The 6,415-nt window shown below is 41.7% G+C and overlaps 1 pseudogene; it reads left to right on the top strand.

Moving 5' to 3' along the window:
• The first annotated feature begins 4,288 nt into the window (after nucleotides 1–4,288).
• On the top strand, nucleotides 4,289–4,406 carry LOC126459005 (5S ribosomal RNA; annotated as a pseudogene).
• The last annotated feature ends 2,009 nt before the right edge of the window (nucleotides 4,407–6,415 follow it).

The raw sequence follows: 6,415 nt of genomic DNA, 5'->3' as shown, positions 1-6,415 counted from the left end.
GAGTGAGAGGGAGGGAGAGAGAGAGAGAGAGAGAGAGAGAGAGAGAGAGAGAGAGAGAGAGAGAGAGAGAGTGCTAAAGCGCGAGCTTGCAAGCCATGAGGTCGCGGGATCGTGTCTCGGTAGGACCACGGCTTTTTAAGGCTTCGTTTTAACTTAGCCTTCACCTCTCAACGATGTGAGCAGTAGCCAGAAACAGTAAGTGGTTCGGATCCCACGTTAAACTACATGTCTCGTTGTACCAGTTGGATGACTGGCGTAGTTTGGGGACACGCAAGTTGCAGATGAGAATCACTCTACGGCAGCTCTCGGTGTACGTGTGTAGATGCAGTTGCAGACTATTTGAAACTTAAGACTCATGAAGATGCTGAAACTGAGAAGTCCCGCGAATCCTGCTGCTCTCATGTTCACCGCTATTGCGTTTATGCCTGTTCCCTTCCCCGTGCCCTACACTTATCCTTTCAATAGAAAGAGTTGGACCAGGACACTGAACCGCACGAAATTATTATTATTATTATTATTATTATTATTATTATCTTTAACTATATAAATAATTATATTTATACAGAATCGTCAGATAGTGGGTCCTCGCACTTGTCCATATTCTTTCTTCCCTTTTTTTCTAGTTACCTTCGACAATGTAGAGTTATCAGTGCCATACCGTAAGCCTTCCCATTTTAATTTTCAGCCTAATAACGCTTTGTTTTCTTCCTGGTTTCTCTGCTAAAATATTCAATAAATAAATTTACAGTACCTATGTCTATATATACAGGGTGAGTCACCTAACATTACCGCTGGATATATTTCGTAAACCACATCAAATACTGACGAATCGATTCCACAGACCGAACGTGAGGAGGGGGGCTAGTGTAATTGGTTAATACAAACCATAAAAAAATGCACGGAAGTATGGTTTTTAACACAAACCTACGTATTTTTAAATGGAACCCCGTTAGTTTTGTTAGCACATCTGGACATATAAACAAATACGTAATCAGTGCCGTTTTTTGCATTGTAAAATGTTAATTACATCCGGAGATATTGTAACCTAAAGTTGACGCTTGAGTAGCACTCCTCCGCTGTTCGATCGTGTGTATCGGAAAGCACCGAATTACGTATTTGTTTATATATGCAGATGCGCTAACAAAACTAACGTGGTTCCATTTAAAAAACGTAGGCTTGTGTTAAAAAACATACTTCCGTGCATTTTTGTATGGTTTGTATTAAACAATTACACTAGCCCCTCTCCTCACGTTCGGTCTGTGGAATCGGTTCGTCAGTATTTGATGTGGTTTACGAAATATATCCAGCGGTAACGTTAGGTGACTCACCCTGTATAAAAGCAAGTCGTGTTAGTTACACTATTTATAACTCAAGAACGGCTGGACCGTTTTCGCTGAAAATTGGTGGAGAAGTAGCTTAGAACCAGGAGACGGACATAGGATACTTTTTATCTCGTTCGACCGCTACAAAACGTGGTATAACAAAACCGCATCTGGCATTGCGGTTGCAGTTGCTTCTTCTGGAATTGCAGCCACATTGTTAGAAGGATGCCGTACGGCTCATTCAGCATTAAAATCACCTTTAAATCTTCAAGCTATTGAAGAACCAACACGTAATATTACAAAAGACTCAGCAGTGGCCAAAGTGTTATCAGCATCCAAGATCATCATCTGGAACGAATGCACAATGGCGCATAAACATGCATTAGAGGCACTTAACCGAACACTGAAAGGTCTACGCAATGACTCGAGATGTTTTGGAGGAGCTATGATTTTACTGTGTGGCGATTTCCGCCAAACACTGCCAGTACTTCCAAGATCAACGTCTGCAGACGAAATAAATGCTTGTCTCAAATCATCGAATCTATGGCGCTATGTGAAGAAACTTCAGCTGACAACAAACATGAGAGTTGCATTGCTTGATGATACATCTGCTGAAGATTTCTCTGAGCAATTGCTATCGGTATTGGTCGACTACCTGTCGAAGAATCGAGCGGATTGAATTCATTTCCTCATAATTACTGTAACTTTGTCTCATCGAATGACGGACTTACCAACAAAGTATTCCCAAACATCATTACTAACTACAAAAGTAATGAATGGTTGAGTGAGCGAGCAATTTTAACGGCTAAGAATAAAGATGTAGATGACCTAAACTACATAATTCAGAATGAGATCATTGGTAAAATGCATTCATTCAAATCTATTGACTGTGTAACAAATGAAGATGAAGCTACCAACTATCCAATGGAATTTTCGAACTCCTTGGATGTGGCTGGCTTACCAACGCACAATTTACGTCTAAAGTTGGCTCCGTAGTAATCATGCTTCGAAACATAAACGAACCAAAACTGTGCAACGGTACGCGTTTGGTGGTAAGTAAATTGATGAACAATGTTATTTGCGCGACGATACTCAAAGGAAAATTCCATAGTGAGGAAGTTCTCATTCCAAGGGTCCCGTTGATCCCAAGCGATATGTCGTTTGAGTTTAAAAGACTTGAATTTCCGATACGTCTTGCATTCGCCATGACCATTAACAAATCACAAGGCCAATCCTTGAAAGTTTGTGGTTTAAATCTGGAATATCCATATTTTTCACATGGTCAATTATATGTGGCATGTTCACGGGTCGGAAGACCATCTGCGTTGTTTATTCTTGCGCCTTATAGTAAAAAAAAAAAAAAAGTCGTGTATCACAATATACTTAATTGAAGAGTGGAAGCTATGCACCAGAAAACATAAAGAATAAAGAGAAATTAAAATACTTAATTTTTTTACTTGTATTTCCTAATAAAAAAATTTAACTTAATATCAAAAATCTGATTTGGATTTAAGGCGGAACAGAGTTCATCGGGTCAGCTAGTTTAAAAGTAAACACAAGCAAAGGTTTCGACAAAAAATTAGCCTATTTCGGCTTCTGGGACTGCTATTATATGACAAGTGAATTGTTGCCACCACAGAAAAAATGACTTGCGATTTTCACAGATGTTACTGATGCAGATACAGAGTGCACATAGAATGTTAAGATAAAAAGTGTTTAGTTTCTTTTATGTAGTTCAGAAATTGTTAGTTTTAACAAAAACGAAAATTAAGCTTTTATGGCATGTCCCGAAAAATTACATTTTTCAAGATATTATATGTCTCTAGTCCTTCTTGTTTCGTATCTGACACTGAGGCTGATATGCAGCAGTTCGCCATTCCACTCTATGTCTGCCTTCCTCTTTGTTTCCGCATGCGTAGCGCATCCCGCATCATTTATAATGTGCTGCACCCCTTTAACATCCATGGTCGTCCTCGGCGATTCCTTCTCTCAGTAGCCCCGTGTGCTATTGTTCCAAAAATGTTATTGTGTCTTAAACTGTCTCCTACGAGTTTGTCTCTTTTGTTTGGATGTGCCTCCACAGAGACCAGTGATCTGGTTTCTTGCACTGTTGTCATCACCTTTTCATCGGTAGCTCTATCTCTCCCGCCGCGTGGTTCTAGGCGCTGCAGTCTGGAGCCGAGCGACCGCTCCAGTCGCAGGTTCGAATCCTGTCTCGGGCATGGATGTCTGTGATGTCCTTAGGTTAGTTAGGTTTAAGTAGTTCTAAGTTCTAGGCGACTGATGACCTCAGAAGTTAAGTCCCATAGTGCTCAGAGCCATTTGAACCATTTTTCTATCTGTACCGTTGACCTTCGTCAGCCTTCTGTAGCATCAAACCAGCAGGAATTGCAGCCGTCTTCTCTCTTTCTTACCTGCTGCCCAAGGTTCACACCCATACAGGGCCACACTCCAAGAAAATGCTTGGTTGAACCGTTTTCCTTATTTCCAATTCACTCAACTGATATTTTTTTTACTATCATGCATCCAGCACACGCATAAGACTTGATATTCGCCCATAAGAAAATATGAAGGAGAGACTCATGAGAATCTTTCGAAGAAAGACGACGTTATTCCTGTTGGTTATAACACAGCTCAAAAATACAGCGCAGTTCACTATACATTCATTTTATGACTACCAACCGAAAGTGATTCACTTCATTGACAAAGGTGTAGACTAATTCGTCTACGCCAAGGTAACGACTACCTCCACCGCGCTTATTGTGTAGGTAACATGACAAGACAATGAGGGTTAGACCTGTATCTAATCACTTAGGAACTCACAGCACGCCGGAGTAGCTTGGGTCAGCAACATCTGGTAATTAGTAGAACGAAAAACAAGACGAAGTTGCCATTTTTTCTTTTTATTCATTCGATGACTAGTTTCGGGCCGAGACCCATTTTCAAATCATCTTCATATAGTCGAAGCCAACGGCCTTGCCGCAGTGGTGACACGGGGTCCCGTCAGATGACCGAAGTTAAGCGCTGTCGGGCTTGGTTAGCAATTGGATGGGTGACCATCTGGTCTGCCGAGCGCTGTTGGCAAGTGGGGTGCATTCAGCCCTTCAGAGACAAACTGAGGAGCTACTTGATTGAGAAGTAGCGGCTCCGGTGTCGTAAACTGACATACGGCCGGGAGAGCGGTGTGATGAGCACAATCCCCTCTATATCTGCATCCAGTGACGCCTGTGGGTTGATGGCACGCCGGCCGGTCGGTACCGTTGGGCTTTCCAAGGCCTGTTCGGAGTTTTGCCATAGTCGAAGATGGCATTTCCAAAGATATCAAAAATAAGCAATGAACATTTACAGCGCATACAGATAACAGTTACCTGTATGCACTGTAAATGTTCGATACACGTTTTTGACATCTTCGGAAATGCCATTTTCTGCTATGTTATGATGATCTGAAAATGGGTCTCGGTCCGAAACTAGTCGTCGAATGAATAAAAAGTAAAAATTTGCAACTTGGACTGGTTTTTCGTTCTACTACATTTAATCAGTTGAGTGGGCGATGAATCTGATGATGCCTTGGTATTTAATTTTTTATTTATGCCATAACTATACATTACACTTAACAAAACAATGTCAGGTTACCTTCCACTCAGAAAACTGTTGCGACTGTTATATTGACTTGTAAATTATAGATTGCAGTGGTCAGTCGTCCTTTTTAAATTTTATTGTTCAGATCTAGATTTCGGCTAGAAGCTAGCCGTTCTCAATGCACTATTATTTTCGCTCAATGCATGTACTGCCTATTGGTCGGGCTTCACCCACAATTCAATGAATTTTCAAGACTTAACAATTAATTTACAAGACTTAACAATTAATTTACAAGACTTAACAATTAATTTACAAGACTTAACAATTAATTTACAAGACTTAACAATTAACTTACAAGACTTAACAATTAATTTACAAGACTTAACAATGTGCTAAAGTTGGCCAAAAATAAAAATAAAAGTTTTAGTAACTTGACTCAGCCTCAGGAGAACAACGGCGTCGAACCTCTTTGAGTTTTAGGTTCCTATTTCTCTTCAAATTCAAAAAATGGCTCTGAGCACTATGAGACTTAACTGCTGAGCTCATCAGTTCCCTAGAACTTAAAACTACTTAAACCAAACTAACCTAAGGACTTCACACTCGTCCATGCCCGAGGCAGGATTCAAACCTGCGACCGTAGCGGTAGCGCGGTTCCAGACTGTAGCGCCTAGAACCGCTCGGCCACCCCGGCCGGCTCTCTTCGAATTCTTTAGTTTTAACATCACATCAGTAAGCGTGAGTCCTGGGACCAAATTGCTGGCTGCTTCCTAATACAGATTTCTAACGGCCACTAGAGTGATAGTTGTAAATCAAGAGCCACAATAATGAGTCTTGTAAAGGTAAAGCATTTACGAGATACGACTAACATTGAAACAGAGCTGCGAAACACAGAGGATACAGATAAGCACTGGAAACTATACTCTCAAACAGAAGTAGCAGAAGAGAATCACTCTGCGGCAGCTCTCGGTGTACGTGTGTAGATGCAGTTGCAGACTATTTGAAACTTAAGACCCATGAAGATGCTGAAACTGAGAGGTTCCGCGAACCCTGCGGCTCCCATGTTCACCACTATTGCGTTTATGCCTGTTGCTTTCCCCTTGCCCTACACTTATCCTTTCATCTCCCATCCCTCCCATGCGACAAGCTGGAGGGGGGGGGGGGGGAGGGGGGGTGCTCCATTCCCAGTGAGACCAACGCCATCGACGCAATTCTCCTGCAGCAAACAGTGACAGATATAATTTAGTCTCAACGGCCGCCTGGGAAATTAGGAGCCGAGCGGTGTTCATTGGTACGAGTCCACGCACCCAATCTGCTCTGTACTCGTTCCTGATCGTATTTGTATTTACTCTTCCACACCATTCCAATACATCACTCCGATGCCGTTGCTTGGATACAGGTGTTTGCTGGAGCAGGAATGATCTGTTCTGCAGTATCTCAATAACAAGCACACCTGGTCGATCTTCTCACATAGCCAGATTTCCAGAATATAATGGAAGAAAAAGGAATAAGACTTA

The sequence above is a fragment of the Schistocerca serialis genome, chromosome 2 (genome assembly GCF_023864345.2).
Source record: "Schistocerca serialis cubense isolate TAMUIC-IGC-003099 chromosome 2, iqSchSeri2.2, whole genome shotgun sequence".
Lineage (NCBI taxonomy): Eukaryota > Metazoa > Arthropoda > Insecta > Orthoptera > Acrididae > Schistocerca > Schistocerca serialis.
Note: the sequence above shows the minus strand (reverse complement) of the source record. Positions and strands in the feature narration are given on the sequence as shown.